Consider the following 11,708-nt stretch of genomic DNA (forward strand, 5'->3'; position numbering starts at 1 on the left):
TGGGGAGTCTAACAGTATTTAAGTACAGACGTTGAACAAATCAGGTGTAAAAGAACATGGTCACCACTGTATAAATAATCAAAACAAAATAATATTAATAATAATATCTTTTAATCTTTACTAAATAATCTAATCCTGCAATGTGACTGTTGCTGATACACACACTGCAGTATCGATGCTCAAACCATATATTGTTCAGGCCTAGTTTCTATTGCTTTTTTATGTAAACATGCACTAGACAGATGTGCATTTAATAATTAGCAGTTCATGAGTTCTTTAAGAGCAGGGGTGTCCAAACTCAGTCCTGGAGGGTCAGTGTCCTGGAGAGTTTAGCTCTAACCCTAATCAAACACACCTGAACCAGCTAATCAAGCTCTTATGCTGCGGTCACACTAGAGTTTGTGCGTGCAAAGTCGTACAGTGCTGCGAAAAGGAGCAGGATTAAACAAGATGATTAGACATTAAAAAGCGAGCGATTGCTCCATGTTTTACATTTCTGTCCAGAGAGGTCATGTTTTGATCCTCGATTGGTCTCACGCAGTCAAGTGATGCGATTTCGCAGGTCACAGTTCACCAAGCTTGAACTTTCCAACACTGCGAACTGCAAAACTTGCCGCGCTTCCAGTCTGACGCATTTGCGTGCGTATGAATGGAAGTCTATGGGAAGAAATGTGCGGTGTGACCGCAGCTTTACTGGATATACTAGAAACTTCCTAGCAAGTGTGTTGAGGCAAGTTGGAGCTAAACTCAGCAGGACACAGGCCCTATAGGACCGAGTTTGGACATCCCTGTAGAAGACTGAAGATCACAGCACACCCAAATTAATATGTTGGGGATTTTTTTAAAATAAAAAGTTCAATAATAATAATAATAATAATAATAATAATAATAACAACAATGAATAATAATAATAATAATAATAATAATAATAATAATATAAATAACAATAAATAATAATAATAATAATAATGAATAATAATAATAATAATAATAACAATAATAATAATAATAATAATGAATAATAATAATAATAATAATAATGAATATTATTAATAATAATAATAATAATAATAACAACAACAACAACAACAATAATAATGAATAATAACAACAACAACAACAACAATAATAATAATAATAATAAACAATAATAATAACAATAATAATAATAATATATTTATTTATATCTATTTTTTTCTGTAATAACTGCATTGAATGTTCAATGTATTATCTTTCTTTTCTTAAAGCTGTTCAGTAATCAAACTCCTATTTTAATGAATAAAACGGTTTAATAAAGCTGTTGATTAAATGCACCAAAACATATTCTCTATATTCACTGAGAAATGGATGAAAATATTTATGTTCAAAGTAAGGTATACTCAATTATGCAGAGCACTGTAAACTAACAACGGACTGCATTTAGAGAAATGGTATTATATAATTATCATGATATCAGATATTTACAGTAACCTATATTATTCCTTTAAAGTTATTTTAACATGTTTAATCTGTTTTTTTATTATTGTTTATGTGAGGCACTTTGAATTACCGTTGTGTATTACAAAAATGCTGTACCACCCAGCACTATTCTTACCTTGTCCATAAGTTAGACAATCAGACGGGACTGTGAGTTAAGACTGTTTCTCCTTCAGAAGATGTGCTCCTGTTTCTGCAGCTCGTACGCAGGAAGAGAACACTCAGTGCAGGGAAACCTGAGAAGACAAAAGCGGAGTGTGAATTACGGAGAGCTGGAGGGGCGTCTGACCCCGCTGCTTAAACCCCGGACCCCAGAGTCAAAACAAAAGCTTTAAAGACCAGCGCTTATTCTCCTGCTGTATGAGCCCAGCCCCACACACACACACATATATATACAGACATATACACATATATATGCACTTATAAAGACATGTATATGCACGCAAATACTGTTCAACTCGTGTATTGTTCAGACTGACTCTACTTTGGTTATGTGTGTGCTGTTTTTGCCCCATTGACTCCCATTATTTTTGATTGTAAAGCCATGACGGCATATAATCAAGCATTCTTGATTGTTACTCGTTTTCCCTGTTGGGAAGAGGGAACATTGGTCATTTTTACATGCATTCCTCATTCCAACACTCAGGAATGCATGATTATCATGGCTTTACAATCAAATAATGTGATTATAATGGAAGTCAATGGGGCAAAAACAGCACCAACATAGCCAACGGGAAGTCAATCTGCTAGGGGTGTAACGGATCATGGTTGACCCGTGATTCGTACAGATCACAACCCAGGGTTTGGAACACACGTGATCTGCACATTAATAATTTTGTTTACTTGTCGATTACTTCTAATTTGGTAACTATCGCTGAGAGTTCGCCTCTTGCGCGAATCAAATGACATGTATGAAAGTACTTCTTCTGTAAAATATAATGATGACAGGAGAAGTTGTGGTGGGTTATTGGGGATGTGGTGGGTTTCTTAGGTTATTAAAGGTGTTTTCTGTCACTACTTGTTTAGTCTGCATTAATGCATTCAGTGTAAGCTGCACAATTAATCATTAAAAGATCAGGATCTCAACACCCACGCAACAAACTATAAATGAAGGTGATTTGCTTATGTTTATTAATACATCCAATCGCTGCATTCAAATCTGGGTTTGACAACACAAAAATCAAGAAAGAGATTCAGTCTTTAATCTACAAACAGCCAAATAACACAGCAGTACAGGGAGAACAGTTTATAGTTCAGATAAAACCACTGATGTTTATGGTTAATATTAAAATCACCATAATATGCATTTAATGATGCTCAAAAATGAAAGTTGTAGGCAGCAATTACATTTTTTTAAACAATAGGTGGCGACAACCAGCCATCAAAAACATTGAATAATAAAAGCCAGAGAATAATTCTTCAAAAATGATCATCTAGCAATGAAACATGAAGTTTTATAAGTGAATAACTGAATCATTTATTGAAAATGAGACTAAAATAAATATGGGTCGTAAAACGATAATGTTAGATTTCTACATTTAGCGTTATCAGCAACAGTAGTAGTAACAAGCTGCGTCCCAAACGGCACACTATACACTAGATCTGCACGATTCTGGCTAAAATAAGAATCGCGATTTTTTTGCACAAAATAAAGATCAGGATTTTCTCACGATTCTGTAGATGTAAAATAAAGGTATGGTAAAAACAAACATATGGCACAACATCCATAATAATATTATGTGTAGGTCTACTGTTTTCTATAAATAATTCTATTCTACTTATAATAATTCTGATGTTGAATTATTATGTTTGAGATATATGCTTGCACTGTCATAATAGACAATTTAATTCACTGGTAAAATCAGACATTTGCCATTCTCAGATTATATTCAACAATATATAGGCTAGAGTAGTTATACTGACACTGTAAACATTTATTTTCATGCACAACTGTGTGTTCGCTATGAAAGAAAAAAACATCAAATGCTTGTCATAATCATAACTCTAAAATGCGATATGATCATTTAAATGAAGTGCACACTTTTGGTTTCATTCTGACTGCTAAGTGCTTGTTTATACTTCGCACGCGGCTCCCAAACGATCACTCTGTGCCACAAACTGAATATTATTTACAACTGTATTACCTGTTACTCGCAACATATGCAGGTTCTGTTCACTAAAGTAGACTCGCGCGTTTATCATTAAGTAGAGAGAGCGCCCTCTCTGTGATAACAGCTCACGATCAGCAGCTCACGTCACGTGTGATTTCCCGATCGCGAAAACATCATTATATGAAGACAAAAATGACATTTTTAGGTGAATTATACCTTATAAATACAGCATGTGACTCATTCAACATCATTTGGAGGTGTCTGTCACTGAGCAACGTGTGTGAAATAATGAAAATACTCGAGCAGCCGCCTTTTCTTCTCTCCTGAACTCAAAAATATGATTGACAGAATCGTAGAAATGCTGGATTAAGACCACCTAGGGGGTCCAATCGAGATTGCGATCTTTTAACGACTAATTGTGCAGCTCTACTATACACTAATGTACTTACGCACTTACACACTCAACAGCATAGTATATGTATGTACTGTCTTCCCAAATGGAACACTAATAGATTTTTTACTAGGCGGAAATTAAAACTGTTTTCCTGATGACGTGAAATAAATAATGTACCAAATAATACCTGCCATGAGTATAACCGCATTCACCCTCAGGAGGCGCTATAATCACTTTTATCGGAGAATTTAAATCAATAAATAAATAATGTAATCCAACATCAGTGCCCGATAGCTCCGTCCCTTCCACTACGTGCGCAAAGCTGCGGTCGTTGAGCGCATGAATTGTCCAACATTTTACACTTCACTTTACCAGTTGAATAAGAGCTTCTTCCGGGTATTTAAAGTGCACTTATTATTTTTAGAATTTCAGTGTGCATGCACAACTTACACTATTTATACTACAAAATGGCGTAGAATAGTAATCAGCTATTTTTTTTCTTCATTTTATTTTTTCTTTGTTAAAATCAAAAGTGTCTTGAACTGCTGTTTCTGTAATAGATAGAAAGCAAATTACATTTGTCTCCTCCCCTTCTTGGCTGATCCAAAAAATGGTCCGATCTGTGACATTAGCTGCGTCCCAAATGGCACACTATACACTCATGCACTTACACACTCAACAGTTTAGTATATGTATGTATGTCGTCCCAAATAGAGCACTAATGGTTTTAACTAAGCGTAAATTCAAACCGTTGCCCTGATGACGTTTGACGGTCGCCAAGTCAGGAAAATAAACCACCGAATTATCCAATACTACCTGCCGTAAATGTAACTGCATTCACCATCGGGAGGCGCTATAATCACTCTCGTAGGAGAATTTTGCTTTCACCATCGAAAATAAAGTTATTCAACATGTGCGTCCGATAGCTCCGCCACTTCCGCTACGTGAGCAAACTTGTGGTCATTGAGTGTGTGAAGTGTCCATCCTCACTTTACCGGCTGAATGAGTGCATCATCCGGGTAATTAAAGTGCACTATTTATTTTTAGAGTTTTCAGTGTGGCGCAGGTTCAAAAATTTGTTTCAGACATGAAGTACGAATTTGCTAGAAATAACGCAAAAACAACCAATTTTCACTTTTTAGTGAGATATATGTGTCCTAATGGTGCTTTTAGCAGTGTGGGACACATATACGACTGTCAACAGCTCAAAACATGTGTTTTAGTCTGTCGTGACCCTTTAATGCAGGCCAATAGTGGGAAACACCCATCAAACACGTATAAAATGGTATATTATCCGTTTAAAACTTACCTTTATCAACAAATTGCCTTGATTAACAGGTGTTACAGTTTGATAAACAGAGTGAAAGCACATTTCAATGGGGGAAAAAAAACAATTAACATTACAAAACCGCAACAATCTAATAGCCCCTTTCACACGGTGACACCAGTAAATATTTCCGGAAAGGTCTGTGTGTGAAAGGGGCTTATGTTTATAAAGACATTATCTGTTATTAGTCTGACTCATAATGTTGACAACATTGAGATTTCAAATGTAAAACGAACTCTGCATCAAACAAATGTGTTAATGAGGAGGAAAATAAGTGAAAGTGTGTGATTATTATCACCTGTTTACGATTTGAAGTACCTGCTGGATTAATCGGAAGCGAATGACACCGGAAGTCCAGCGAACACACCGCGCTGCTTTTAGTCCCTTTCACGCGGCGGCCATCTTTGAAACGCCTCTCGGCAGTATGCTCGGGCATTCTGTCTGAATGGGGAAACATCAAATTCTTCAAAACTACTTGCCAAGATTACGATTACATTACATATTACCAATAACCAATAAAATTAAACAACAGCTGTCTCTTTAGTTTTATTTCTATATGTTCGCATCACACAAAATCTGCAGAAACTCACGTTTAGTCCAAGCCCCTCCCCCGGGGAATTGTCGTTCTATAGCGATCGCTGATTGGCTCCTGTACTAGAAGGCGGGGCTTTATTCACCACATAGACAGTTACACTTTTCCCTTATTCAAAAGTATAGGAGTGACACGTCTTGTGTACACTAGTCTTTGCTTTCATGTTAAAATTCGGAGGATTTGTTTTAAAAACACAAAATAAACAAAACACTTGTTTTACTTACCAGTAAAAAACCTTCATAAAGAGAACTGCGTTTGTCTTTCTTGATAAAACAGAAGCTAATTATTTCTCAAATGCAGATTAGCATATTTATATCTAGGCTATATTATTTATTTAGCATTTTATTTGCTTTGTTAATTACATTACATTAGTAATTAGTCGTTTTATTTAAGTTTCTCGATTAGATTCAATAATATTTGAGAAAAATAAACAGGTATAACTTTGGTTTAATAAAAATAAATCTACAGAAGAACAACACAGTGGCCTCAGGTTAATAATAGTACATTTTAGATTAAAAGAAAAGGATCACACAATGTCAGAGCAGAACAATAATGACAAAAATGTTACGTTATTAAATGTAATCATATCATTATACATTTACACTATATATTACATTATCATATTTGACTACCTCTACACATATTTTACATTCATTTATTTTCTTTCGGCTTAGTCCCTTTATTTATCAAGGGTTGCCACAGTGGAATGAACCGCCAACTATTCCAGCATATGTTTTACACAGCGAATGCCCTTCCAGCTGCAACCCAGTACTGGGAAACACTCATACACACTCATTCACACACACATACATTATGGCCAATTTAGTTCATCGGTTCCCCTATAGCGCATGTGTTTGGACTGGGGGGGAAACCGGAGGAAACCCACGCCAACACGGGGAGAACATGCAAACTCCAAACAGAAACACCAACTGAGCCAGCTCGAACCAGCAACTTTCTTGCTGTGAGGCCACAGCCACCATGGCGCCCAGTATTTTACAATGCAAACAAATAAAAACAAACATAAGCTATTTAACAATCGTTTAATTACTAGTGGATGTTGTTGTTTACATGTGTTTTCTGTTTATTAGTGATTAGGGAATTCATTATAGGACACCAAACTCAGCTCTTAATAATAATAATAATATTTATTATTATTATTAGGCTTTTGTTGTCCTTGTCTAAATTCACAAACAAACTAAAAATAGTGCTGGATTGCATCATAAAGAGGAGGTTATATGGGGAGAATAAGAGAGAAGCTGCTCAGCTCATATCAATAATAACAGACAATCTTCTCTTCAAATGTTTATCAAATACCAAACTCTCCGATACTCTATCTCAGTGTTATGAGTGGATCTGAAGGACCTTCACACAGCAGAGCATAGTAAACACACTGCACGGTGTGTGTGTGTGTGTGTGTGTGTGTATGTGATTACGTGTGTGTATATGTGAGTGTGTTTGCATGAATGTGTATGTGTATTAGTGTGTATCTGAGTGTATGTGTGTGTGTAAGTGATGAGTGTGTATATGTGTAAGAGTGTGTATGTGTATCTGAGTGTGTGTGTGTGTCTGCTACTGATGAGTGTGTATCTGTGAGTGTGTGTGTATAAGTGTGTATCTGAGTATCTGTGTGTATGTGTATAAGTGTGTGTGTGTGTGTGTGTGTGTTAGTGATGATGAGTTTGTATGTGTTTTTATAAGTGCATGTGTATCAGTGTCCAGCTGTGTATGAGTGTGTGCGTGTTAGTGATGAGTTTGTATGTGTAAGAGTGTGTATGAGTGTATTTGTATACAGTAAGTGTCTATCTGAGTGTGTATGTGTGTTTGCATTAGTGTGTGTGTATAAATGTGTATCTGAGTGTATGAGTGCATGCGTGTATGTACATGTGAGTGTTTGCATGTGTGTGTGTTTATGTGAGTGTGTTTGCGTGAGTGTGTATGTCTATAAGTGTGTATCTGACTGTACGAGTGTGTGTTCTGTTAGTAAAGAGTGTGTATCTGTGAATGTGTATGTGTATAAGTGTGTGTGCGTTAATAAGGAGTGTGTATCTGTGAGTGTGTATGTGTATAAGTGTGTGTGCGTTAATAAGGAGTGTGTATCTGTGACTGTGTATAAGTGTGTGTGCGTTAGTGATGATGAGTTTGTATGTGTGTGTATGAGTGTGTGTGTTAGTAATGAGTTTGTATGTGTAAGAGTGTGTATGAGTGTATGTATATAAGTGTCTTTCTGAGTGTGTGTATAAATGTGTATCTGAGTGTATGAGTGTGTGTGTGTGTGTGTATGAGTGCGTGTATTTATCTGTGAAGGTGCAGCAGTGGACAGAACAGCTGTGTGTGTTTGTGTGTGTTGTAGGCGCAGTAGTGGTCAGAAAAGCTGGCGTACAGACAGTATGTGAGTGTGTATGTGTATACTTTTGTGCGTGTGTATGCATGAGTGTGATTGTGTGTGTTGTAGGTGTCGCAGTGGACAGAACAGCTGGTGTGTGTATGAGTGTGTCTGAGTTGTAGGTGCAGCAGTGGACAGAACAGCTGGACAGACTCCACACACACTCTCTCACAGCTGCAGGTTCATCATCAGCCTCGTCCTCCATCATCAGCTCACTAATGAAGCTCAGGAAACTCACAAATCTTCAGTCCACTGGGAAAACCTGCCGGACGACACTTTTACATCCCACACTGGAGAGTTGAGCTCATTAACACCGCTCATTAACACACACTTTACTTAAACTACACCTTACAGGGAATCAACAAGGAATGTTTTATTGAGTCAACTCTGTTACTGTCAACTGTGATATTGCCAAATGTTGCCAACTGTGAACTGTGATAATGAACTGTGATCTCAACATATTCGCTGTGATCTTATTGTCGTCTCTATTACTGTCAACTCTGTTACCATCAACTCTATTACTGTCAAATATATTATTGACAAATATGTCATTGTTAAATCTGTTACCGTCAATTCGGTGATTTTGACAAACGTGATTTCATCAACTGTTTATGTCAACTGTGATATCCTCAACTCTGTCACCAGCAAATGTGATATCATCAACTGTGGTATCGTCAACCCTGTTACTGTCAACTGTGATATAATCAACTCTGTTATTGTCAACTGTGATATCATCAACCCTGTCACTATCAACTGTGATATCAACTGTAACTGTCAAATGTGATATCGTCAACTATGTTATTGTCAACTATGTTATTGTCAACTGTGATATTGTCAACTGTGATTTTGTCAATTGTTATTGACAACTGTGATATAGCCAACTGTTATTGTCAACTCTGTTACTATCAAATGTGATATCATCAACTGATATCAACAGTTATTGTATGTTATTGTTATTGTAACTATGTAATTGTCAATTGTGATATTGTCAAATGTGATATCCTCAACTCTGTTACCATCAACTGTTATTGTCAACTGTGATTTCATCAACTGTAATTGTCAACTGATATCAACTGTTACTTTAAAATGTGATATTGTTAACTGTTATTGTCAACTGTGATATCATCAACTGTGATATTGTCAATTGCTATTGACAACTGTGATATCGTCAACTGTTATTGTCAACTGTGATATTATCAACACTGTTGTCAACTGCGATTTCCTCAACTTTTATTGTCAACTGTGATTTCGTCAACTCTGTTATTGTCAACTGTGATATCAACTCTGTTATTGTCAACTGTGATATCATCAACTCTGTTATTGTCAACTGTGATATCAACTCTGTTATTGTCAACTGTGATATCATCAACTCTGTTATTGTCAACTGGGATATCATCAACTCTGTTATTGTCAACTGTGATATCAACTCTGTTATTGTCAACTGGGATATCATCAACTCTGTTATTGTCAACTGTGATATCAACTCTGTTATTGTCAACTGTGATATCATCAACTCTGTTATTGTCAACTGTGATTTCGTCATCTCTGTTATTGTCAACTGTGATATCAACTCTGTTATTGTCAACTGTGATATCATCAACTCTGTTATTGTCAACTGTGATATCAACTCTGTTATTGTCAACTGTGATATCATCAACTCTGTTATTGTCAACTGTGATTTCGTCATCTCTGTTATTGTCAACTGTGATATCAACTCTGTTATTGTCAACTGTGATATCAACTCTGTTATTGTCAACTGTGATATCATCAACTCTGTTATTGTCAACTGTGATATCAACTCTGTTATTGTCAACTGTGATATCAACTCTGTTATTGTCAACTGTGATATCATCAACTCTGTTATTGTCAACTGTGATATCAACTCTGTTATTGTCAACTGTGACATCATCAACTCTGTTATTGTCAACTGTGATATCAACTCTGTTATTGTCAACTGTGATATCAATTCAGTTATTGTCAACTGTGATATCAACTCTGTTATTGTCAACCGTGATAGTCAACTCTGTTACTATCAAATGTGATATCGTCAACTCTGTTACCATCAACTCTGTTATTGTCAACTGTGATTTTGTCAACTGTAATTGTCAACTGATATCAACTGTTACTTAAAAATGTGATAATGCTAACTATGTTATTGTCAACTGTGATATCATCAACTGTGATATTGTCAATTGCTATTGAAAAATGTGATATCGTCAACTGTTATTGTCAACTGTGATAGTCAACTCTGTTACTGTCAACTGTGATATCATCAACTGTTCCTATCAAATGTAATATCATCAACTATATTAACCCTGTTACTTTCAAATGTGATATTGTCAACTGTGATATAGTCAGCTCTGTTATTGTCAACTGTGACAATAACAGTTTGTTACTATTAAATTTGTTACTATCAAATGTGATATCGTCAGCTGTTATTGTCAAGTGGTCAACTGGTGGTGGATGAGGAGATTCCCCCCCATCGTGTAAAGCGCTTTGAGTGCCCAGAAAAGCGCTATATAAATGTAAGGAATAATTATTATTAAGTGTGATTTCGTCAACTATTTCTTCAACTTTGTTATTGTCAACTGTGATATCGCCAACTCTGTTATTGTCAACTGTGATTTTGTCAATTTTGTTACAGCCAACTGTGATATCATCAACACTGGTGTTGTAAACTGTGATATTTTCAACTCTGTTACTATCAAATGTGATATCGGCAAATGTAATATCAATGACTGTTACCATCAAATGTGATATTATCAACTTTGTTATTGTGAATTGCGATATCGTCAACACTGTTACTATCAAATCTGATATCATCAACTGTGATATTGTCAATTGTTATTAACAAATGTGATATCGTCAACTGTTTTCGTCAACTCTGTTACAATCAAATGTGATATACTCAACTGTTTCAATCAAACTTTATATCGTCAACTGTGATTTCGGCAACTGTTACTATCAATTGTGATATCGTCAATTGTGATATTGTCAGCTTTGTTATTACTGTTGTCAACAGTGATATCGTCAACTCTGTTACTATTAAACGTGATATTGTCAACTGTGACATTGTCAACTATTATTGTATTTGTGTGTGTTCTTGTGTCTCTATAGGCTGTATGGTTTTGTCTGCATCAGGAGGATCTGAAAGTATGTATGTGTGAGTAGTGTGTGTGTGTGTGTGTGTGTGTGTGTGTGTGTGTGTGTGTGTGTGTGTGTGTGTATATATATATATATATATATATATATATATATATATATATATATAATGCGTGAGTGTGTCTGTCTATCAGCAGTATGGTTGTCTTCATCAGGAGGATCTAAATGTGTGTGTGTGTGTGTGTTTGTGTGTGTATCAGCTGTATGGTTGTGTCTGCATGAAGAGGATCTGAATGTGTGTCTGAATCAAAATGATCTGAATG

The 11,708-nt window shown here is 35.9% G+C and overlaps 1 protein-coding gene across 9 annotated transcripts in view; it reads right to left on the reverse strand.

Moving 5' to 3' along the window:
* foxl2b (forkhead box L2b) overlaps positions 1 to 5,952 on the reverse strand; it is a 73,953-nt gene extending 68,001 nt beyond the window's left edge. For 4 of the 9 annotated variants that reach the window (XR_015477444.1, XR_015477445.1, XM_087238582.1 and 1 more), the window contains exons 1-2: positions 5,607 to 5,928; positions 1,595 to 1,712 (exon numbers count right to left, since the gene is read on the reverse strand). The gene's annotated coding sequence lies outside the window, so the exon portion shown is untranslated. Of the gene's footprint in view, positions 1 to 1,594; positions 1,713 to 5,606 lie in introns of all 9 variants that reach the window. The other 5 variants (XM_087238586.1, XM_087238583.1, XM_087238584.1 and 2 more) reach the window with 2 other exon arrangements.
* Between the last annotated feature and the right edge of the window lie 5,756 nt (positions 5,953 to 11,708).

Source organism: Danio rerio, chromosome 2 (assembly GCF_052040795.2).
Source record: "Danio rerio strain M-AB ecotype USA chromosome 2, GRCz13ab, whole genome shotgun sequence".
In the NCBI taxonomy this organism is placed as follows: domain Eukaryota; kingdom Metazoa; phylum Chordata; class Actinopteri; order Cypriniformes; family Danionidae; genus Danio; species Danio rerio.